The sequence below is a fragment of the Mercenaria mercenaria genome, chromosome 3 (assembly GCF_021730395.1).
Source record: "Mercenaria mercenaria strain notata chromosome 3, MADL_Memer_1, whole genome shotgun sequence".
NCBI lineage: Eukaryota > Metazoa > Mollusca > Bivalvia > Venerida > Veneridae > Mercenaria > Mercenaria mercenaria.
In genome coordinates, this window is record NC_069363.1 from 42,857,632 (window position 1) to 42,884,282 (window position 26,651).

At 35.1% G+C, this 26,651-nt stretch overlaps 1 protein-coding gene across 3 annotated transcripts in view; it reads left to right on the forward strand.

The window, feature by feature from the left end:
- Positions 1–26,651, forward strand: part of LOC123524958 (uridine-cytidine kinase-like 1) — a 352,168-nt gene that overhangs the window by 15,372 nt on the left and 310,145 nt on the right. The window contains exon 1 of one of the 3 annotated variants that reach the window (XM_053538309.1): positions 3,880–4,035. The exons of 1 other annotated variant lie outside the window; for it this stretch is intronic. The gene's annotated coding sequence lies outside the window, so the exon portion shown is untranslated. Of the gene's footprint in view, positions 1–3,879; positions 4,036–5,988; positions 6,301–26,651 lie in introns of those variants that run through there. One more of the 3 variants, XM_053538310.1, reaches the window with a different exon arrangement.

The following is a 26,651-nucleotide window of genomic DNA, read 5'->3' on the forward strand; positions in this document are numbered from 1 at the left end:
ATGTAAAACTCAGCAAGGATATGTATTTATTACTTTTCGGACATTATAAGTATTCAAATCCAGTTGCAAACAATTCAAGAAAATTTCTTTGGATTAGAAATGTTCAGAATATATTTATAAGCTGTGGAATGTCGAACTTTTTTGAGTCCCAGTCTTTTCCGAATTTTAAATGGTTGGTTATATCTGTCAAGCAAAAGCTATTTGATCTTTTTTTGAACGATTGGCATTCAAATTTAGAAAATTCATCTAGCTGTAGGACATATAAACTTTTCAAACATGAATTTTGTTTTGAAAAATATCTTACCTGTACAGATCATAGATATCTTAATTATATCATAAAATTCAGAACAAAAAAACATAAACTTCCTGTTGAGACAGGAAGCTGGAATAGAACTCCATATGATGAGAGAAAATGTACCCTATGTAATTCAAATATTGGTGACGAATTTCATTACTTACTTGAATGTTCTATATTAGATACGTTAAGGAAAAAATATATCAAACAGCAATTCATTCGTTGTCCAAATATTATTACATTCTTTAGAATTATGAATACAGATACCAATAATCATGTTCTTTATAGAAAGTTTTGTCTATTTGTAAAAGAGATTATACAGATGTTTCAACATTGACATTTCATATGTACAAATATTCAGATCCGGGTCCTACTCCCGCTTTGTAACGATTTACTATTTTTAAACAGTGAATAACACATGCCTCACTATGTATTTGTATAATTTGGTACCTCATATTGTCATGTATACCATGAAATGAGAGAAATAAATATTGTATTGTATTGAGTATTGTTGAAATTAATATGAAAATAGCTTTTTTGAGCCTACCTGCATTCCGTCGGGAAAGTTTGCCGTAGAACAGGCTTGTTCTTTGAAGAATAGGTGCCACCCTAGTACGAACCTGTCAATGTCCGGTATTATTACATACTCATTTAATAACTCCGTTAAGTTTCAATGGACCCTGAAACGTCAATATTTTTCCATATTGACGTTCAAATTTCATATTGGGTGTGTGACGTAATTTGTGACGTCAGTTTCATGTATGTCGTCGGGTTTAAAAGTTCTTTGACGACGATATTTTCAATTTTACTCAGGCTTAGTAAAAAAATTATCACTGATTATATAATAATTTTAAGCATAGATGCGTATGTAATAAAATGATTATTAGACTTGCATCAAGAAATATGCACTCGATCTTTCGCGGAATAATATTGCGCTCCTAAAGTCGCCCAATATTTCCGCTGCAGAACTCGTGCATATTTCTCGATACATATCTAATAACCTATAAATATTCCAAACCGTTTTAGCTAATTCGGGTTGTAACTGTATTAAACAACTACTGGTATCTAAGCTAAGTCCAGTGACACATTGGAGTCATCCTTGCTTGGCCTTGGGTCGAACCAACTTAATCGGGACCAGCAGCCTACCATATATAGCATTTTAGTCACCTTAACGTGACCTATTTATAGTTTGAAAGGCGTTATATTGACTTCTACACAGTACATCAATTTATATGGACGATGTATTCTGTGGTATATGTTCAGTCATACTGGCTCGATCCGGGTCGAAAACATTCCAGGTATGTTCAAAATACTGAAATATTGAGAGTTCGAACACTATCCAGTCACCTTCTATGATCTGCCCCAAACCTCTATGGTTACCACTGGTACAAGAACCTGGTCTCAAGCTGTAGCCTGGACCTATAGTATATATGTCCTTGTCATCGGCGTTCTGGCTAAGATATAAACCTTCGAGGCAAAGTGAAAATAGTTCACTGACCTTTCTTAACCACTGGAAGTACTCCATTTACATATATCGGTATATGTCCCGGTCAGAGGACCCAAACCAGGTCGGAAACCTATAAATGCAAACACAATCAAGTCCATCATTGATTAGCCTTACTCGGTGACTGGTCACAGTCCTTATATTTGCCAATCATAGCCTTTTCTTATTTTTTTTTGTGTTAAATTACTTCCCTTCATAGTTACTAGTACTAAACTATAACAGGGTTAACTTCTCCTGCTTTGAATATATAAAAAAGTAAACTTATTATCATACTAGTCAGCTAGTCTGCCTTACTCGTTCGTCCTATCGGAATAACTTATTTTATGATGTAACATGATGTATTGTTTTAGAGTTGCCGATCCTCTAATGACGGGACAGCGACAATGTTATTTGGACTAATAATCGGTATAAGATCCAAAGTACACATGGTCATACGGGTAGTGTTTAAAATCGAGGAAAGTTAAGATAGGTTGGGTGCGTGTTACTTAATTTCACTGAAATGTCTTTTATACCAAGAGTTTCCGTGCATAAGAGTGTACGAACACTGCTTTCATTTTAAAAATCTCACAGGCGGCCGCACACTGATAGCTTTTTTCACTTTATTTCAAACACTTTTAGAGAAGGGAAGTTGTTTAAGATATTTATATATGTCAAAAAATCATGTTAAAGGAAGGTTTCTTATTCTGTGGCTATATTTTGATATCGATCTTGATTAAGAAAAGGTATTAAAATTCCCTAAGATAATTGTTATGCGAGTATAACAAGTCTCTGTCACAATATACCATGTCACAACGCGTTATGCATAATGCTGTATTGCACATTTCTTGGTGCTTATATGTGCCATATTGTAATAGTTTGAAATGAACTTACACAAACATGTTTCAACAGTCGAGGATGATATAAAAAAAGAAGCCAAAAACGATAAAAGAATTTACTCACGAATTAATCTCCCCAAAATGTTCAATAAAAAAAATATGAGTTTCGAAAACAACACAAAGGCACATGACAGTTAAAAATCTTGTATTACAAATATAGTACGGTTATTATAATAGTAGCATGATCTGCTCTCGTTGATTCACACACGGTGCTTTGTGCGCTCGAGTCGAATACAAAATCCCAGATCTAGCTACTGTTATAATAATCCCTTTATTATATATACCTCCACCCTTTGTTTTGTTGGTTTGTTATCAAACAAAATATTCAATGTCTATCGATGTTAAAATAGAACTGGGTGTATTTTTTTGTGTTCTATTTATAGAACTATTAAATAAAAGTTGTCCGGCAACATACAATACAAAACATACAAAAGGATTTTTTTCTTCCTGTTCATATTGACTTGTAAAATACAAGCCCTATTTTGACAGAATTTATATAGGTATATAATAAAATAAGCCATGATCAGATGATACATTTGTCATAAAGCAGTGTGCATGTACTGGCGTACATTCTCTTACTAAAATTGAAAGTTTTTAGAGTTATGCTTACGAGGGGGGGGGGGGGGGGGGGGGGGGGAAGTAGAGTTGTACAAAGCATACTCTTTTCTTTCGGTGGATTTGACAAAATTTATTCAGAAGTTTTGAAGCCTTATATACTCCGAGCAAACAGTGCTACGGACGCACGCACGCATAAACCAACGGAAGGACGGTAACTACATGTATAACCATATCCACCGAGTGAAGTTTAGTTTATATTTTGTCATATATTTGTGATGGAGACAGAGACGTAGAGATACGTAACTAGGGGTCGCGAGTTCGAGCCCTCGCTCCTCCAACTAAAATTACTAACCTTTGATATTGACGCTTTACACGAATCATGGAAACTTTGTTGTCTCCCGTTGCGACTATAAATAAGCTTACAAACAAACACTCCGATTTACTTCCGCGATGGGAAATTAGTTTTTTTGTAACTGTGTATTTTAAATCAATGAATTAAACCATAATTTTGTCTTTACTTGCCTCTTCATATGTAATTATTTAAAAGGAAAAGAAGGAAACTTCGACCAATATATATATATTGATTGAGCAAGTATCGACCTGCCATATCGACCTGCCATGCTCCACATACCCGATTTTTTTTTCTCCAAAAATATCTACATTCGGTTTTAATTTCCGAAAATATAAACTCTGAAGATTATATGAACGGCCGGAATTGCTTAACTCTGTAATTACCTATAAAACTTAATTATTCGGTGTTTGAAGTGGAATAGAAAGTGCCTGAATACATTCTGTTATGAAAGGTAAGTGCTTATTGACTTGTTTCATATATTTTCTGTACTGAATAAGCTTGCGGTTGGTTAAAATAAATCTACATGAATGTACTTTGTTTACAATTTCTACATAGATCTGAATAATATTTATATTTGTGTTTATAAGCAAATACACATTTAGAAAATGTACTTAAAGACGAATTCCAAATGCGTTTCCTTCGTAAATACTGGGTAACGGATCTCCGTGGCCACTCCATGACTTCGAATTATATACCCTTCACCAATGTGGGTTCGAAACCTCGCTGGGGATGTAAAATTCTCCATGTAAGGAAGCCATCCAGGTGACTTACGAGAGGCCGATGGTTCAATCCAGGTGTCCGCTTATGCCTGAAATTATGCCAGGATGGGCATCTATATATGGTCTTTCTCCAACACCAGAAAAGTCGCCATATGACCTAAACATTTAAATTTTTGATGAGTTACTTTTTATTGAATAATATTGGTATAAAGGCGAAAAAATAAGAGATTTACCAGCTTTGCCCTAAGTTCGGGGAATTAATGTTCATATAAGAAATTTTCATGCGGGTATTGGCTGTGTAGACACCGCTCTGTACAAAGTCAATCCCATTCTTTAATAGAAGTTACAGTTTTGAGGTAGTTGTCTGATTTCTGCGATAGTTCAGTTGGTATTTTAAAATATCAGACATATTCATGAGCTTAAAATTTTGATAACTGCACATATGACCAAGGATATCAAAGTTATGACAAATCGATACGATGTGCACATATGTAGGCTACATTTTTATGATAATGAAAATGGGTCGTTTGTTCGCTTCAACGTCATACGTAGGAGGTAGGTGTAATGTTTTGCTAGACGCAAACATATTCGTGTATTTTAGAAAGTAGAACTTATGTAAGTAATTTAGCTTACTTTTATTTTCTGATTCATGGAAAATGCCAAACTCTAGATCTAACATTATTTTACAACAGCGCATTGTACTTGATCTGACTTTTGCCGTAACTAGGTCGCCCGTAGAAAATAATCAGTTGGAAACTGCAAATTTATTCAAAATGCATGTACGATACTTGAGTATCTAATTAAACTTATCCAAAAAAGAACTTAATACTTCTAGTACGTACTAAAAAGAACACAAGGTCTTTAGAAGATAGTTGCTTGTTCCACTGTACAATATGCTTCAAGGTAAAGCGGATCTTGGGGTAGGCTACAGTGGAGATAGATATTTTTGCATGTAGACAAGTTTACTTATTGTACAAGTTTTCATCCTCATGGGTGATAAATTAATTACTTGCTGACATCAAAGAGCTATTAAAATAAATAGCTGTATATTTTATACTTCTTTGCTGACATTTACATTTTTAATGTTTGTTTGTTGTGTTATTCTTTACATGTAAACCTAGTCCATTGAAATTCAAAGCTCTCCGGTACTGCTTAAATCAGCATGTATATAAATAACAATAACTTAAGCTGGCTGTTTTGTGAAGTGTGTAACTTATTCTTCTGGTTAATCTTGAATGAAATTTTCTCTGATGAGTTTTTAGTTGGGGAAATAATTGAAAGATGATCAAAACTGCCTTGTAATAAAGGCGCGTAGTAGTTTGGGGCAGGGGGCAGACGAACATACGTACCATGCCACAACGCGTTATGCATAATGCTGTAGGGTGTTCCACATCCCTAGTGTTTGTGGGTTAAGAAAGTTATGTTGGCCGCAAAACTATTTATTGTTGGCCGCAAAACTGTCTGCCGTTGGTCGTTAAATTTCGAAATGAGTATAAGCAAGTTATGATGGCCGTAAAACCATTTGATGTTGGCCGCAAAACGATCCGCCGTTGGTCGTTAAATCCCGACGCTGTTTTACATTCCGTTTATGCACGGAAATAACCGAGACAACTTTCCGGGATGATAATTAACCAATCGAAATGACTTCCTGCGAAAAATCTAAACAAACATGTCGGCCTTTAAGTTCGAGAGAGCAAGTTCCGCGAGTTCAGAAGCCGACAGGTGATAATTGAAACAATAAATAATGTTGATTGTTCAATAAACGGGTTTACAAATTTATTAACCAGCTTTCTGCCAAGTGTCAGCTCGATATTTTGTCAAGAATTGGCTCGAACTGTTTTCATATGGACGTGTACCAAAACACGTGCTTTGTTTTCTGCCTATTTTTTTTATCACGCGTGAAGATAATTATTTTCTTAGATGAAACAGATTGAGATTGATATCATAGTAACAAAATACATGTTTAATTGAAACTGTCCTTCTATCATAACTTATTGGTACGTTTGTATTTCTATACAGTATATAATTATACACTCTTTCATTCTGTTTCGTCAGTAGTTGTTTACTTGCCAATAATTGCAGACCTCGCAATTCTGCAATTTTCTTGGCAGTTATGAAATATTAAGAATAGCTGGGAAATAAGAGTTATGATTCTCAACTTTGTTGTTTGCAGTTGATTAAACCACATTGAATATTTCATTTGGTTTGATTCAGTGAAAAAAAAATTCTATACAGCTAAATTTAAGGTTCATCTGAGTGTTTGGAAATTGGAGACAACCCCTCTTGTGAATTTTAATTTTGGAAATTTATTCATTGCAGACCATTACTATTTATATTGTATATACCTAACTGTATGCTAATTTGTTTAGAGGAAGTAGGAGATAAACAAAGGTAAGCTTGTCCGAGTAGTCACTATGTGTCATAGGCCTACTTCTCAAGTACTTGACTCTCAACAATCTATTTTGTAGAAAATCAAACTTCTTTTCCAAAACTGAAAACGCATAAAGGCAGTGGCTAGAGAACCGGAATCGGTTCCCTAGACTGCAAACTTATTCGTCCGGAACTGGTTCCCTAAGCAAAATACCGTGCATTAGTGATGGGCCGATTAGCGGATATAATCGATTGATGGCTAGAAAAGTCCAACCGATTCCGATAATCGATTATGTTTTCTCAGAGTCGATAGCGGGTACGAATCTACACGGGTATGAACGAAGGTTTCCGAAGGGAAATACGGTGCGTGAGAATTTGTTTACCTTAGAAATATCCGAAATATGGACTACCTGCATGCATAACGGATAAAACAGAAGTATGCTGACACTCAATCGTTAGTATTTCGTTTCACTTATCCAATGAAAATGGATTTAACATCTTACAGTTAGGATCAGCTGTTAACATGGCGGCGTCCATAGCGTCAATAAAAGTGGGGCCAAAAAAATTAGCGAAACTTTGATAAATTTTCGTATTTTACAACGGTATGCCCGAGGGAATTTATCTGTTGAAACTGGACACTAATGCCATCAAATTTCCGTGTCCATGACGTAATTTCAATGGAAAGAACTTTGGTGTTTTTATGCAGTTGTAGTTGTCATCGAGTTGTCATGATTTTTTTCTGCCAAAATTCCGTTTACCCAGTATCGCTGACCAGTGTACATATGGAAAAAGATTAAACTCTGATTTTTATCTGATCATTTTTTACCAAGCTTCATGACATTGTTATATGCCATAGCAACAAGTAGTTGGAACATGGTGCTTCTCAGTAGTGTCAGGCTATGGTAACCATTGTATGAAAATATTAATATTACCGAAAAATAAGTAAATTCATTTAATGATTTTCTACAATCACTATTTTTGTCATCCAGAGAAAGACTGTACTTCCTTGATGTGTGCTAGATATGTTACAGGTACAAGTATACCAGTCAACTGTCACAAATGACAGCTATGAGTCTATGATACATGTATGTAAACCAGATTGCAATTTATTGTTGTTTCCCTGTCTGCAACTAATTAGTCATTACTAAACAAGTTTCTGTTTACCATGAACCAGCTTTAAAACATTTGATTAATGTTAGTTCTTTATTTTTCAAAAGAGCATATGAATTTTAAGAAAAACAGTCACTTTAAAGACATGACTATCTGAATAAACAAGTATGAAAATAAATTACATTCAACCGATTATTTTTCCGATACATCGCATCGGTTTGCTAACCGATTCCAACCGATAATCGGCTATAGTTTCCCAACCGATGTCCCATCACTACCAAGCATAGGCTAGGGGACCGGAATTTTATTTCTATAATGCTGCCGAAATCCACTTTGTTTCTTGGTAAGTGTCAGAAATCCACTTGTTTTCTTGGTAAGTGTCATGCATATTATTATCTTAATTAATTTTTAAATGTTTTTAAATTTAGCTTTAAACTTGTGCTATAGTTAAATTATTATACGCCCGTTTGAAATACGGGATGTATTATGGGAACGCCCCTGGCGGGCAGATGGGCGGGCAGGCGGCGTCCACAGACTTTGTCCGGAGCATAGCTTCTTCATGCATGGAGGGATTTTGATGAAACTTGGCACAGTTGTTCACCATTATGAGACGGAGTGACATGCGCAAGAACCAGGTCCCTAGGTCTAAGGTCAAGGTCACACTTTGAGGTCAAAGGTCAAATTCAAGAATGACTTTGTCTGGAGCATATCTTCTTCATGCATGGAGGGATTTTGATTAAACTTGGCACAGTTGTTCACCATCATGAGACGGAGTGTCGTGCGCAAGAACCAGGTCCCTAGGTCTAAGGTCAAGGTCACACTTAGAGATCAAAGGTCAAATTCAAGAATGGCTTTGTCCGGAGCATATCTTCTTCATGCATGGAGGGATTTTGATTTAACTTGGCACAATTGTTCACCATCATGAGACGGAGTGTCGTGCGCAAGAACCAGTTCCCTAGGTCTAAGATCAAGGTCACAGAGGTCAAAGGATACAAGAATGAAAACTTTGTCCGGAGCATTTCTTCTTCATGCATGGAGGGATTTTGATATAGCTTGGCACAAATGTTCACCACCATGAGATGGAGTGTCTTGCGCAAGGTCCCTAGGTCTAAGGTCAAGGTCACACATAGAGGCCAAAGGCCAGATACAAAAAAGACTTTGTCCGAAGCATTTCTTCTTCATGCATGGAGGGATTTTGATGAAACTTGGCACAATTGTACACCATTATGAGACGAAGTGTTATGCGCAGGTCCCTCCTTTAGAATTACTTCCCTTTGTTGTTACTATGAATAGCTTGTATTGTAACTTTTTCATTACTAGTCATAGGGAAAAATCGAGACCACTTTTCTGTAGTACAACATGCATGTTACAGCCAATTCTGAGGTGTATTTTGACCTATCTCTACCTGGTAAGGATTTTTGTGTGGATTTACAATTTTTTGGGGTTTTTTTTTTTTTTTTTTTTTTTTTTTTTATTTTTTTTTTTTTTTTTTAAAGATTAACTTCCCTTAGTTGGTACTATAAATAACTTATATTGTAACTTTTTTATAATTGACCATAGGGAAAAACCAAGACCACTTTTCTGTGGTACAACATAGATGCTACTTTTAAATTTTAGGTGTATTTTACGGTATCTCTACCTGGTAAGGAGTTTTTATTGGGATTTAGAAAAACAAAAGAATTACAATAATTACTACCACAAAATTAAAATTCCATTTGCAAATACAGGTGCTAGTGTAAAGATATTTGCTGTGACGGGCGAATTTGTGACATTCTGGCACTCTTGTTTAAATATAAAATAATATTGGTTTGTAGTTTATTTTATCATTCCAATATGGCAGACAGTATGCGGCGAGTACACTTTTGGAGACACAGTAAACACAAATAAATAAAAGGGCATAGCTTGCTGAAATAGTAAAATTAATTAACTTATTAAGATAAGAACATGCACATGATACTTACCAAAAGAAACAAAGTGAATTTCGCCAGTTTTATGCATAGAAATAAATTTCCGGTTCCCTAGCCTATGCACAGTACTTTGGCTAGAGAACCGGTTCTGGACGAATAAGTTCGCTATCTAGGGAACCGATTCCCACTGAAAAATATATATTTTTCTTTGACTTTTTGTTTGTGCATGTACCATACTTGTGTAGGCAATCCCAGTCCCAGTGTCACAGGGCGTAATGAGTAACTAGCCACTAAGCCAGGCGTAGGTTCAATGTTCATTTATTTCTCAATAATTAATTGGCCGAAAACATACATATAAACATATAATTATATTAATTAGATAAGCATAGAATAGCTTAAACATTCAAATATGAAAAATCCATGTATTTTCTGTTAAAACACAAAAATCTGACATGAAATCAACATATATTTGGTACGTGTCTGGTGCCAAAAAAGAGTGCTGAAACATTTGATCTAGTCTGTTTTATATAAAACATGTTGCAGAACCAAAATGCTATAAGTATTATAACAGAATGATGTTAAACTTAATTCACCTACACTGTATACGTTATTAGGCACATAAAATAACTAGTAAGACGTCTACGCTCTTCTAAGTAATTCAGTGAAACATGTTACTTCGTGTATTTAACACTGTTAAAACACCACTACGGATTTACATCACATCGACCTACTATACTGGGCACCATACATGCACCATAAAATAGTGCTTTACTATTTCATCTACTCCTTTATGTAAAAGAGATATTGGAATTGAAATAATATATAGCAGAACCGTGTTTTGACATATCTCACCTACAGGAATCAGTTTTCCTGTGTTATAATTCACTCTGTCTACGCCCACATAAAGTTATTAATCCCCCGCCACAAGTGGTGGGGGTGGGGATTATAGGAATGGTCTCCTTCCGTCCTTCCAATACTTTCGTGTCTGCTTCATATCTCCTAAACCCCTGAAGGATTTTCATGAAACTTGGGTCAAATGATCACCTCATCAAGATGTGCAGAACTCATGAGTCAGCCATGTTGGCTCAAGGTCAAGGTCACAATTCAAGGTCGAAGGTTTTAGCCTTCCATTTCGTGTCACTCTATATCTCCTAAACCCCTTGAAGGAATGTTATAAAACTTGGGTCAAATGATCACCTCATCAAGAAGAAGATGTGCAGAACCCATGAGTCAGCCATGTCGGCTCAAGATCAAGGTCACAACTTAGTGTCAAAGTTTGAGCCTTCCATTTTGTGTCCGCTCTGTATCTCCTAAACCCCTAGAAGGATTTTCATCAAACTTGGGTCAAATGATCACCTCATCAAGACGATGACGTGCAGAACTCAAGAGTTAGCCATGCCAGCTCAAGGTCAAGGTCACAACTCAGGGTCAAAGGTTTGAGCCTTCCATTTTGTGTCCGCTCTGTATCTCCTAATCCCCTTGAAGGATTCATATGAAAGCTGGGTCAAATGATCAACTGTTCAAGACAAATGTCCAGAACTCATGAGTCAGCCATGCCGGCTCAAGGTCAAGGGCACAACTTGGGTTCAAAGGTTTGAGTCTTCCATGTTGTGTCCACTCTGTATCTCCTAAACCACTTGGAAGATTTTCATCAAACTTGAATCAAATGATCACCTCATCAAGAACTCATGAGTCAGCCATTTCAACTCAAGGTCAAGGTCACAACTCAAGGTCAAAGGTTTGAGCTCTGTATCTCCTAAACCCCTTGAAGGATTTTCATGAAACTTTGGTCAAATGATCACCTCATTAAGACGATGTGCAGAATTCATGAGTCATCTAAGTCAGTTCAAGGTCAAGGTCACAGCTCAAGGTCAAAGGTTTACCCTTTCACTATCCATAACAGTGGCGGGGGATTTAGCTGTCTTTCAGACTGCCTTGTTCCTCAAGGGTCACACCTCATATGGTTTTGATATATGTTAAAACATGGTTCTGTTAAATACAATATTGCACATAGGTATTCAGTCAACGTGGATCAGGTACATCATACATAGATGATATATCAATGCAATGGATATAATCTTTCCACAGCATCGTTTTTAATTTTTATGCCCCCAGCATTTACTGATGCGGGAGGCATATAGTGATTGTCCTGTCCGTTGTCCATCCGTCCGTACGAGGTTAACCAAATGGGACCGTTTCGTCTAGCATCAATACCCCTTACTAGAATGACTTGATACTAATGCAGATGTAACCTGTGACCATTCCTCATCTTCAGACATCACCTGACCTCAGTTTGACCTTGACCTCATTTTCGACTTAGGTTGCTTTATATGGGCTATCTCTTGGTTAACCAAATGGGACCATTTCGTCTAGCATCAATACTGCTTACAAGAATGAATTGATACTAATACAGATGTAACCTGTGACCATTCCTCATCTTCAAACATCACCTGACCTCAGTTTGACCTTGACCTCATTTTGGACTTAGGTTGCTTTGTATCGACAAGGATGCCACTAGGGGCATCAAGTGTTTATTGAATGCAGCTCCTTGTTTTCAATGAAATTTGAAATATGATTATGTCTAACTTTTGAGAATAGACTATAGGTAGTGCATGTAAAATAAATACACCAACTACTGCTTCAGGAAACTCCTATAAACCCTGCCCTGTGCAAACATTGACAAACATCACCAATATCCAACCAGAAGACAGATCCTAACTTAATCAAAACCAAACATATTTGATCATAATAATTATGTGCATTAAATGTTAAGCGTTAAAAACTGTGAAGTGCTACATAGAACATGACTATTTAACCATAGTATTTAGACTATTTAGACCTGTTACACCAGTAATGAAAAACTTATAATAGCACTAGTACTACATGTATTTAATCATTTGGACAGTTCTTCTTTCCCTTCCATTTTGTAGTTTTTGCTCTGTTTTTAAATGTATATATAATTTTTAGCTCACCTGAGCAATGCTCAGGTGAGTTTTTGTGATCGCTCGATGTCCGGCGTCTGTCTGTCGTCTGTTGTCTGTCTGTCGTCTGTCAACATTTAGCTTGTGTATGCGATAGAGGCTGTATTTTTCAACTGATCTTCATGAAATTTGGTCAGAATGATTATCTTGATGAAATCTAGGCCGAGTTTTAAAAAGGGTCATCGGGGGTCAAAAACTAGGTCATTAGTCAAATCAAAGAAAGACCTTTGTATGCATAGGGGCTGTATTTTTCCGATTAATCTTCATGATTTTTGGTCTGAATGTTTACCTTATGAAATCTGGCCCAAAATTTAATAGGGTCACGGGGGTCAAAAACAGGTCACGGGTCAAATAAAAGAAAAACCTTGTTATGCATAGGGGCTGTTTTTTCAATTTAATTTTTCAGAATTTTTTGGTTTGGGGGGAATGAAAATCTTGATAAAATCTGGGGCCGTTTTTTAAAAATGGTCATCGGGGTCAAAAACTAGGTCCCTATTTTAAAAAAGAAAAACCTTGTGCATGAGATAGAGGCTTATTTTTCAATTAATCTTCATGTTTTTTGGGTCAGAATGAAAACCTTGATAAAATCTAGGCCAAGTTTGAAAGGGTCATCTGGGTCAAAAACTAGGTCACTAGGTCAATCAAAGAAAAACCTTGTGTTGCGATAGGGGGCGATTTTTAAAATTAATCTTCATGAATTTTGGTCAAATGAAACCCTTGATGAAATTGGGGCAATTTAAATAAGGCATGGGGGTTCAAAAACAGTCACTATCAAACCCAAAGAAAAACCTTGTGTTCAATAGAGGCTGATTTTTAAATTTAATTTTCACGAATTATGGTCAGAATGATTGCCTTGAAAAAATCTAGTCAATTGAATAGGGGTCATCTGGGTTCAAAAACAGGTCACAATTTTAAATCAAAGGAAAAGTTTGTTTAAAAAGAAAAGGGCTGTATTTTTTCAATTGACTTCCTGAAATTAAAGTCAAAATATTCCTTTAATGAAATCCAACCAAATTTAAAAATGGATCATCTGGTAAAAAAGGCCCTAGTCAAATCAAAAAAAAAACCTTGTTAGCGATAGAGGCTGTATTTTTTCAATTGTTTTTCATAAATTTTTTGGTCAAAGAAGCCTTGATGAAATCAGGTCAAGTTCGAAAAAAGGGTCTCTGGGGTCAAAAACTAGGTCACTAGTCAAACCAAAAAAAAAATTTTACAAAACTAAAATTTTTTTTGCTTCTTTTTAAATGAAAAAAGGGTCAGAATATTTTTTTTCCATAAATCCTGGTCAAACTTTTAAACTCTGTTTAATTTTTGTGTTATGGTGTGTTTCTCAGGTGAGCGACCTGGGGCCATCTTGGCCCTCTTTTTTAAAACTTTTTTCAACCTTGAGACCGGGGGAAATATATGTTAGGAACACAAAAATTTGAGAAAAAATTAAATTTAAACCAGAAAAAATATTTTTTGAAACAAACGGGGCTTCGAAGTACATGTGATCATTTAAAAGACAAAATTGTTCAAAGAAAAACCTCTTTTAAAACTTTTCTACTTCTCTAAAAATTTTTGGTTTCCCTTTTTTTATGAACAACAAAGGTCTATGGGGCTACAAACCTGAACAAAAAATTCACCTGGGGGCAGGTCCATAAAAAGAACCAAAAAATAAGGATTTGGACATTTTACAAATTTAAATAAATTCTGTTACTAGGGGTACGGCGAGAACAACCGAAAGGGGGGAGGGGACCCAAATCCTTGCAGGCTTCCAAACAGATGAAAGAACCCAAGACCCCCAAAAAAAAATATCCTTTTAGTCCCAAAAACATTCCCAAAGAAGAAAGGGAGAAACCCAAGTAAATGAAAAGAAAGCAAGCAGGGTTCACCACCCCGGGCACGGGATTTTTAAACACCCGAAACCTCCTTGGTATAATACTCAGGGAGAAAAAAAGAGCATTTGTTTAGGTATGATTTTTTTAAAGATAAATAACACGACAAGTTTGTTTAAAAAGGGTAGTCAAGGTCTGGTAATTGATTTTTGATGTTGCAAAATGGTAACGGGAGGAAAATGTTATAATATTTGTCAAAAATTTCTCTTAACATTTCAATGTTTTATGTAAAAATATGTTTAGCAGTGTGTTTTTTTGGAAAGCCTTTTTGACTGAAAATCTTTAAAGAGTTATATTTAATAATTTTTCCCTTTAGGCAGAACTCAAAACAAAAATAAAGAAAGTTTGTATGAGAACAATACAAATGCAAAAATCGGTTCAAAGAGATTTAATATTGAAAAGAAGATATCTTTTTTGGTGTAATGGATATTTGGGGATTTTATGCGCTATTTTTTTTTTCCCTCGGGATTTAATAAAATTAAATTTACTTCCTGAAATAATTTCAAAGCAAAAAAACAAACGAGGTATTGTTATTTATGAAATTTATACATTTTTTTATTGAAAATCTTCAAATTAATTAGTTTGATAGCTAAATTATAATTTATAGTATCCTCTGCAAAAACCATTTTCATAATCTATTTATACTGCCATTTTTTTGGACCCCTAAAAAACCCTATGTAGGTTGCCTAGAGACCGTAATCCATAAATATCATTCAAATTCAAAAAAATTTTGTTTAAGAGACTTTGTTAGTACATATTGCTCTTTATCTATATAATAATTTTGTTTTTTTTATCCCAAAAACATTGAAAAATAGACAAAATTCTTAGGTGAAAAAAAAAAGGGGAACACCGACATGTAATTAAAAACACTAATATACATTACCTGATTGTGTTGAAAAAAAATATACGCACTAGAACTTGTAACTTTTAAAAGTTTTGCTTTTAGGTGTATGTGGGGGGAGTGCATCGGTAAACAACTGTTGCAAAGAGAATTTTTGAAGCTTAGTTTTCCCGGGGTCAGCTTACTTATTTTGGATTCCTTCTAAAAGGTAAACATATGCAATGGTTACTAGTTTATTTAATATAGAATTCCTTCTGTTGTAAATCAAAAAACGTTTTTCGTTAATACCAGTTTGCTTGCAGGGTTCCTTCTGCAATTTAAAATGATTTGGTACTGCCAAATACCGTATACATTGATGAACAAAAATATAGCACTGATAATAAATTCCACTACCAGATCTAAAATCCGTTTAATTTTTTAAAAATAAAACTGTTGTTAAAAGCAAATAAAAAAGTTGTTGCTTATTACAGATTTATATTTTTGAAAATTACACTCGGGCCATTTTTTTTCTTCCGCAGGTACGGGGGGAGAAAGAAAAATGAAGCAGCTAACAAAACGAGTACAATTTTGACCATCCCGATGCTTTATTTGACGCTCACCAAAACACTGCGGCGACTGCGCCGGAAAGAAAGTAGATGTACCATGTATAATTTTGTCACACATGCTAGAAAAAGTAAAAGTGTAAGTTATCTATGTCTCCCTTAGGGGAGAATGTATTGATTTTTGTCATGCCTTTGTCGGGTGTCGTCACAATTTTCGGGACCACTCCCTGAAACTCTGTTAAGATTTGTACGAATGCTCGAAACTAAAAGCTATTTTTTCATATCTTTAATTTTTCTGGTTAAATCACTTTGATGAAGTTGTTTCGCTAAAAGTCCAGTTTTACTACTATATTGAGGTTAATTTTAGAAAAAAAGAGGATTACATCATTAAAGGTGGGTATTCAGTAAAATTTAACCAAAATATTGAAACCGTTCTAAATGAGTGAGTGTGAAAAAAAAAATAAAATAAAAGAAAAAGAAAACAACAATAGAAATTTTTGATTGTACATAGTATTTGAAACTTTTGTTATGTAAAAATGCAGCTTTTAAAATACTATGTAAATTTTAATATTTAAAAACAATTTCAAAAAAACAATTTTAGGGAGCAAATGTTGGATAGAAGGTATAACCCTTTTGTAAACAAAGATTTATTACCAGTAATAGGTCAAATACAATATAATAACATATTGTACTAAAGTCTTTTTTAAGTTTTAAAGGGTAAAAATTTCATGAAACTTGAACATTTTCAACACCCTTTCAAAAAGTTACTACCAAACATAAAGGGCTGAAGATCAGGACCCCCAAAAATAGATGGAAAAAATTTAAATTTAAATGAAAAAGAAAAATTGGAAAAAAAAAAACTTTATACTCGGATTTTTCCCTGAAAAACTTAAAAGAATATTAAATGACATATTAAATGACTGCCCATTTAAAAGACCCAATTTTCTGTATCTTACTCCTTTTTTTTTTTTTTTTTTTTAAATTTTATTTTTTAAATTGACGTAACATTAAAAGTGATCGGGCATTTGCCCAAAAAATTTAGAACAAAAATTTTCCTTTCCAGTTATGGATCAAAAGTGTTTTGTTGACACAGACAGTGATGACGTCTTGCACCGAAGAACGTGACATACAGAAGAGTCAGAGCTAGAGGGCGTACTTAAACAATAAAACAAATTTGTTAAACCAGCATTTGAACACTACATACACCAACAATGAGTTTGCTGATTTAATTTGCCAAGGGGCGGTAAAACAAAGTAGCAATAGATCGATTGTACTCAGTACATACTCAACTGAACAAGGAAAGTCAAAATACGGGGAAAAGAGTTTGGGGAAGTATTTTCCAGTTTTATCACATTATTGATTTAGCTATATTTTCCTTCTATAATTGGCATACGGTTTACAAAATTTTATCAGATTTTAAAAAAAACGGTTGTTTTTGGCCCGTTCTGGACTGATGGTGGTCATAAGCTTTTTTGCTCTAATAAAACAATTTTTTGGTTTTGTAAATAATTATTTTTGTAACCATTCATTTCTGATTAAATTTTTGTAAAAACCTATTGATATCCTTGCAGATTAATTGTTACATGTTTTTCTTTGGTTACTTTTAGTTATTTTTAAATTTTTAAAAGGTCTATTTTATTTAAAAAAAACAATGCTAGGTGTATGGGGAAACGTTCTTTTATGTTAGTACTCCTAAACCTGTATTTGCACTCGGGCAGCCCCGGGAGTATATTTTTAAATCATGCTAAACGCCACGTCGGGCCAAGCTTTGCTGTTTATAAGGTTTTATTAATTTTATATTTAAGACATTTTTAAAACAGAATGCGGGCTTTTCCCAAAGAAAACCCATTTAAAAAAGCAGTAAAAAGAAACAGTTCAACTAAAAAGTCACAGTCGGTAATTCCCATCCTTGCAAATTGGTCATTTTTCTCACAAATTTTTTGTTAAAAAAGAAAGGGCTCATACAACACAGTAATTTTGTGTTGAATTTTGATCAATACGCCAATAAATAAAACATTTGGGTTTGGGGATAAAATTCTAATTAACTGCCCCCCAGAGAGCAGTATGGTTAAAAGGGCAAATTTTCTGCTTTGTAGGCAAAAATTGCTGAGCACTGTCTCAATATTAAAAACTAATATCACATTTGGTCAGTAGTTTTTCACACTGAAAATGCCCAGTCTGCCTGACTTGAATAGATTAAAAAAAAAATGGCCCCTTTTGGAATATAGGGGATTATCAACCCAAAGGAATTAGGGGAGGGATAAAAAACATTTTTTTTTGTTTTAAAAAAAAAAGGTCATTAATTGTTGGGAAAAACAAGTGTTTTATTTAGAAATGTCTTAGACCTAACATGATCTCTTTCTTTTAAATTTTTTACCGAAAGAATACTACCATTATGGGGGGTTAGATTTATACATTTCAGAAATGATTCCAATGAAACCATTTTATCCGAAACTTATGAACTAAAACTTGTAAAGAGTTTTAATATTTTTTCCCCCCTGGATTGTTTTCTAAACTTTTAAACTTGCACTTTTTCACGTAAAGGGTTTTTAAAAATAATAACGACGCTTAACCCTTACCCTGCTAAATACTAAAAATGGACCAGTCCATCAAATCAATTTGGGCTAACCACTTTTTATTCAAAAGGGGGGTTCACGAAAAATTACTGCGAATAGGACAATACAAAACAGGGAGACCAGACAACTGCCGGGGTGGTGGCTGACTTGGGCGCACTGGCGCAAAGGGAAATCACTTTTCCGCCACAAATTTTAAGGGACGCCCAAACAATTTTAAATCCCCTTGTAGCATAATTAAGATAGAAGATTTACTAAATCAAGAGAGGAAAAAACTGTATTTATTTCTACGTCAAATGTACTTGTCGTTTTTCTCCTCCTATCATTATTTTTAGGGTTGAATTTTAGCAATATACGAACCTTTACAGCACTCATAGTTACAAAACTGCACCGGAATGTAGCTTTTTAATTTAACCGAGTGTTTTGCATACAAACTGGGATATTTTTTTTACTTTCAGCGGGATTCTGTCTCCGTCAGATAATGCCAATGCGGGGAACAATGGCATTCCGCCACCCTCATCCTTAGTGTGCTGGGAAACCCACCTCAAGTCAAGGCATTCATCATTTTCAGGTATGAGAAAAACAGGCTTTTAAAAAAAAGTCAGAACTTGTCTTTAAAAGACCACCCCTGGGGACAGTTGGAAAGTAAAAGCAGGGTAAATTACAAGAAAATGTTTAAATCGTAAATGGCTATGGGGAAGATCTTTTATTGGTCATTCACAGGGGATTAGCATAGGTTTTTTTTTTTGTAAATTTTTATTTGATGTGTAATATAAAATACATTTCTACAGTTTTTTCTATCCTTTGTTCCCATTTGGGAAAATTAATTAGTTCAGGTCTTATGAACATTGACACAGGAATAAAGCCTTTATTTTAGATTTTGACAGCTAATTTTGAATATAAAAACCAAAAGTATACGAGAAAGAATTTTTTAATTACAGGAACAAAGACACCCGCAGAGACGGTTTTTTTTCTATTCCAAAAGACTGATGAGACGCTCTTTGAAATCAATAAATTTTTTACCTCAAAAGGGAAGAGGTCTTGGTACCTGAAAAATTCAATTTTCATCCAACATTGTTTCTGTTAAAAAAAATATAACATAGTAAATAATTTTATTAGCTCGTCTGAGTTTTTAAAAAAAAACACGAGGTATTGTCGCACTTATTGTCGGGGTCGGCGTTGGGTTTAAAATTTTTTTTGGGCCCAATTTTTTTCAAAAACTGTAAGACTACAGCTTTGAAACTTTGCCTCTTGTTTTAAACATCATTAGGGGGGGTAGTTGGCCAAAAACCAAACTCGATAGCATTTTTTCAGAATTAGGGCCCCTTTTTGTTGAGTTTCTTTGGGTTTAAATTTTTTTTATAGTCCATCATTTTTCAAAACCTATAAAGCACACTTTTAAACTTTGCATACTTTTTATAAAAATTTGGGACATGTAGGCCAAGAAAAAAACTCAAAACCCGCATTTTGTTAGCCCACCACATCAGAGTGGCTTTCAAATCACTGTGCGTGGTCCTCCGCCAACAATTTTTTCGTTATGCATCTCCTCGAAACTATTGGGGGGGGGGGGGGGGGGGGGGGGGGGGGGGGGGGGGGGGGGGGGGGGGGGGGGGGGGGGGGGGGGGGGGGGGGGGGGGGGGGGGGGGGGGGGGGGGGGGGGGGGTTTTTTACCAAACTTTGTCAGAATGACATTTTAACCCCATTGGTCCCCCCCCCCAAAACAGACGGGGTTTAACAATTTTTTATAGTTATGGCCTTTGTTTATTTTTTATTTTTAATCCAATACTAATTGGTTTTTTTATGGCCCTTTCCCCGTAAAGGGGGCATGAAGTCCCGCAGATTAATGGAAAAATGACAAGTTTTTATTTTTTTCCTATTACACCTCAGCAGTGGAGGCTACCCTAGTAATTGAGATTTAATTTTTTTTAGTACCAAATTTTTGGGTTTTTAAATTTTTTTTTATAATATAAGTAATTATTGTCATTCTTTGACATAATAAGAAAAAAAAATAATTTGGGGATAAACTCATTAATGGTGTCATCCTCTTTTTTAGGGGAGGGTTTTTTTTATTAGTTACCAAGTTTTTAGGATTTTTTGCTATCTTGAAATTTGGAACATTCAAAAATGACTCAATGGTGGGGCCAAATCACTCTGTGATCTCGTTAAATTTTGGCTTTTTTTTTTCCACCTACACAAAGGTAGTTTTGGATCACCCTGTGTCCGTATTCCTCGTCAACAATTTGACTGTTTAAAACTCTAGAGGGACATTTTTGGGGCCCTTTTTTTGAAACTGGGCAAATGTTTCCCCAAAAAAACTTGGATGATTTGATATTTGGTCATCTGGGGTCAAAAACAGGTCCCCCAGGCAAATCAGGAAAAGCTTTTTAAACTCTAAAGGGCACAAAATTTTGGGGCCCAACTTAATGAAATTTGGTCAAAGTTACCCTTTAAAAAACTTAGACACGTTCGAATTGAATCACTGGGTCAAAAACTAGGGCACCAGGTTAAATCAAAAGAAAACTTGTTAACACTCTAGAGGCACATTTTTGGCTTAAAATAATGAAATTTGTTAGAAAGTTACCCTGAAAAAATCTTGGACGAGTTCGATATTGGATCTCTGGGGGCAAAAAATAGGTCACAGGTCAAATCAAAAAGGGAAAAAATTTTAACACCTAGAAAGTCACAATTTTGACCCAAACTTAAAAGAAAAACCCCAATGTTTTCCTTAATAAAGTCTTTGGGCAATTTGATATTGGGGCATCTAGGGGCAAAAACTAGGGCACCCAATCAAATAAGGAAAGCTTGTTACCACTGTGAGGCCACATTTCTACCATATCTTAATGAAACTTGGCAAAAGTTACTTGATGTCATAGGTCAATTCAAATCGGGGGCAGGTGGGTTCAAAAAATAGGTCACAGGTCAAATCAAAGGAAACCCCGTTAAAAACCTAGAGGCCACATTTATACTGTATTTTCATGAAATTAGTCAAAAGTTTAAATTGAGATCTTTGGAAAAGGAATCTGGGTCAGTCGGGTCAAAAACAGGTCACCCCCGGGTCAATCAAGGGAAAAACAGTTTAAAACTTTAGAGACCACTTTTATGACAATCTTAAAAAACTTGTCAAAATGTTAAAATTTATGACTTTAGTCAAGTTTAAATCTGGTCAGGGGATCAAAAACTGGGCCTAGGTCAAATCAAAGGAAAAATTTTTAACACTTTAGAGGGGACTTTTTGACTGATCTTTATGAAAATTTGTCAAATGTTAAACTTTATGACCTTTGGTCGGTTCAATCTGGGTCATGTCAGGTCAAAAACTAGTCATGGGTCAAATCAAAGGGAAAAGCAAAAACACCTTTTGAGGGCCCCCATTTTTGACCATACTTAATGAAAATTGGGCAAAATGTTAATCTTGATACTTTAGGGCAAAACCCGAACACATTAAAACTCTTCTTGCATATTGTCCAAACGCAGACGGGCCATGGGACCCATAAGTGGTCACTTGTTATGATTTAACTGTCAACTCATTTTTCATGCAGAAAGGCAATATTTTAATCTAAAAAATTGATCCCATTAAGAAAAGTGAAGCTGGGAAAAAATCTTTTGCTACCCTTTAAATTTTGAGAAAATAAAACAGTCAGATAGGCATTTTTTATTTTTGTTTTATTCTCATATTTTCTGATTTTTGTCTTACAGAAAGCTATTGAGACAGTGCAAGGGGCCATATGAAGGTCCCCAGACTGGACACAAAAAAGGTACCGATCATTTAGTCCCTTCTTTCGAAAAAGAAATATAAAGTAACATTTCACTTTCACATCTAGATCTGATTTCCTCTAACTACAAGTATTTGAAATTTTGGCTAAAAGTAATTTATCAAAGATTCGAAAATTCCCCCTTTTTTGGGTGGGGAAAAATGTGCATGCATATTAAAAAAATTATTTAAAAGAAAGACTGAGTTTTTCTTTCGAAAAATTGCCAACCCAACTAGCCAGAGTAAAAAACAAAGACAAAAAATCAAAGCGGTTTTTTTAGGTTGTTCCTCGGATGAAACATGTGTGTTCCCCATGGCAATTTTTAGCTCGACAATACGAAGTATATGGAGAACTATCCATAATCCTACTCACCCCGGCGTCTGCGTCTTTTGTGTCTCCACCCTTTGGTTTAAAAATTTTTTTACACTTTCCTTTTTTTTCTCTTATTCTGTAGTTACTTGAGGTTTGCTTTAAACTTTAAAAAATTTTTCCTCATCACACCCAATCATCTGGGAAAGGGCCATAACCGTCCCCACCAAATTTCATGAATTATCCCCCCTTTTTACTTAGAATTTCGGGTTAAAATTTTGAGGAATTTCACCTACTCAAATTTTCTAAAAGGATTTGATTTGACTGAAAGTAGTTGTTCCACATCATCTCCCACATCATATGATACAAGGTCCATAACTCTAGTACCAATATTTAATGAATTATCCCCCACTTTCACTCTATCTCAGTTATTACTTAATGGATTTGATTCAAACTTATAATAGTTGTTCAACATCATCACTCACATCATTTGACACAAGAGCAATAACTCTTGCACCAATATTTCATGAATTATCTCCCCTTTTCACTTAGAATTTCAGATTAGAGTTTTGATGCACTTTCACTCTATCTCAGTTATTACTAAATGGATTTGTTTCAGACTTAAAAGAGTTGTTCCATCTTATCACCAAAATCATTTGACACAAGGTGCATAACTCTGGTACCAATTTTTCATGAATTATGCCCCCTTTAACTTAGAATTTAAGGTTTATTTTGATGCATTTTCACTATATCTTAGTTAATACTAAATAAATTAAATTCAGACTTGAAGTAGTTGTTCCACATCATCACCCACATAATCTGACACTAGGTGCATAGCTCTTGCACTATTTTTTTTATGAATTATTTCCTCTTTGTTCTTTTAATTATACTTATTTAGTGTTTTGATACACTTTATCTTTATCTCTCTTATTACTTAATATTTTTGCAATGTTCAGTTGTTGTCATATATTGAAATCATGAACTTATTACAGATTGTTGGTGTATCAATTCTGCGAGCTGGTGAGACAATGGAACAAACATTATGTGAAGTGTACAAGGATATTACTATAGGAAAAATATTGATACAGACCAACTTGGATACAGGGGAACCAGAGGTAATACTTTCTTACTTTCTGTGTTGTTTGTAAGTCTAGATTAAGCCTGAGAAAAGGCTCATATGACATCTCTTAGGATTTACTTGTCTGACTACCTTACCTTTTGTGTTACATTCACTGTTTACAAAAATAACCAGAACTCTGAGTCAATAAAAATGTTATACCTGAAGTCACTTCCATCCTGTAAGTGATATGTGATATTTCAGCTGTACTGGTTAAGGAAGATCTAAAATGTAGGGCATGTTGCGGCACCTTTGTAAAACCTATTTTAGTCCAGCTAGAAAGCTTTTAGTCTTTTTGACTGTGGAGCACTAACAAAAGCACCTATGGTTTAGTGATTAAAAGAAAACATTAACATAAAGACAAAGTACATAGCCACAGAAAGTCCTCCAAAATGACAAAAATGCTGCTTTTACATTTATTTCAACTGTGCACGTAAGTATGACAAGAAGGCTATTATTATTCCTTGATTTCAAGTTTTGCCACTATTAAAGTAACTTTTTATGAATGCATCACAGAAAGACATAGTCTTTTATGTCAAATGTTGACCGAATTTTTAAAGTCAGAAGATTTAAATTGAAAAAAAGAATCCACCTTATTCTGATACTACATGTTATTTTTTGCAGTTACATTACTTGCGTCTACCAAAGGATATTAAAGACTCCCATGTGATGTTGATGGATGCAACAGTTGCCACGGGAGCAGCGGCCATGATGGCTATACGGGTGTTACTGGACCACGATGTTCCAGAGGAGAACATCATTCTTTTGTCAGTGCTCATGGGGGATTCAGGTATAGTAACATACTCAGTATGAAACAATAATGTAAAATCATTTTATCAGTATATAATTGCATTATTTTTATAAAAAATGGCTATTTTCTTGGGACATGACTGTGGAATTCAGCTTGTGAAGATAGAATACATGGAAATTATATATTGGTTGGGATTTAATTTTCATGGATTAACACAAATCACAAGATTTATGTAAATAAATCCTCAACTGATACAGAAGATTTCACAATCTAATGATAACATAAGCATACTTTTAAATGCATCATCATCAATGCATCATCATCATCATCATTAAAAACCCATCAAAGCATTGTCTACCATATATGTTGCAATGGATTGAAGTAAGATCGTTTTGAAGACATCTTTGATTATTATGCCCCCCTTTCAAAGATGAGGGGTCTTTTGTTTGGCTTATTGTCGGTTTGTCTGTAGACCATTTGGTTTATGGTCAATAACTAGAGAGTGCTTGGTCTCACCATGGTCAAACTTCAATATGCTTGTCTGTGTTCAGTAGATCACCCCTAAGGTTTTTGAGGTTAGTAAGTCAAAATGTCGAGTCACAGTGACCTAGACTGGCCTGCAGTTGTAATATTTCCTAGAGTGATTGCCTGTGGTCATTAGATGGTCCGTACAGTTTTTAGGGTCAGTAGGTAGAAAGTCAAGGTCACAGTGACCTCAAGACAGAAAATAGTTTCACCTCAGTAAAGAACTCTTTGGTTCTCGACCATCTTATGATGTCGGCCTAGTCAGTACATTACCTCTGATATTTTTCATACTGTTTAGTCAAGGATCAAGGTCACAGCATACAATATTACATACCCACTTGCCTCTAACTGGCCATTAATAGAGGCATATGTGTTTTACAAACAGCTCTTGTTTATCCCCCCGCCAAAGGCGAAGGGGATATTAGAAATGCTCTCCGTCCGTGCGTCCGTCTGTCCGTCCGTCCGTGCGTCCGCAACGATCTTTGTCCGGAGCATAACTCCAAAAGTACTGGAGGGATTTTCTTCAAACTTCATACACTGATAGAACACATTTGGAGGAAGGGCAGTGTGCAAGAACAGTAACTCTACCTTGCCTTTTTTTTTGAGTTATTCCCCTTTATCATATTTTCTTAAAAAATTTTGTCCGGAGCATAACTCCAAAAGTACTGGAGGAATTTTCTTCAAACTTCATACACTGATAGAATACATTGGGAGGAAGTGCAGTGTGCAAGAACAGTAACTCTGCCTTGCCTATTTTTTGAGTTATTCCCCTTTATCATATTTTCTTAAAAAAATTTGTTCGGAGCATAACTCCAAAAGTACTTGAGGGATTTTCTTCAAACTTCATACACTGATAGAACACATTGGGAGGAAGTGCAGTGTGCAAGAACAATAACTCAACCTTGCCTATTTTTTTTAGTTATTCCCCTTTATCTTATTTTCTTAAAAAAATTGTCGGAGCATAACTCCAAACGTACTGGAGGGATTTTCTTCAAACTTCATACACTGATAGAACACATTGGGAGGAAGTGCAGTGTGCAAGAACAATAACTCTACCTTGCCTATTTTTTGAGTTATTTCCCTTTATCATATTTTCTTAAAAAATTTGTCTGGAGCATATCTTTTTCATGCATGGAGGGATTTTGATATATCTAGGCACAAATGTTCACCACCACGAGGTGGAGTGTCATGCGCAAGAACCAGGTCCCTAGTTCTAAGGTCAATGTCACACTTAGAGGTCAAAGGATACAAGAATGAAAACCTTGTCCGGAACATTTCTTCTTCATGCATAGAGGGATTTTGATATAACTTGGCACAAATGTTCACCACCACGAGACAGAGTGTCATGCGCAAGATCCAGGTCCCTTGGCCTAAGGTCAAGGTCACACTTAGAGGCCAAAGGTCAGATATAAGAATGACTTTGTCCGAAGCATTTCTTCTTTATGCATGGAGGGATTTTGATGTAACTTGGCACAATTATACACCATCATGAGACGAAGTGTCATGCACAGTTCCCTTTTTTAGAATTACTTATCTTTGTTGTTACTTTAAATAGCTTTTATTGTAACTTTTTCATTACTAGTTGTAGGGAAAAATCGAGACCACTTTTCTGTAGTACAACAAGCATGCTACATCCAATTTTGAGGTGTTTTTGACCAATCTCGACCTGGTAAAGATTTTTGTGTGGATTTACTTT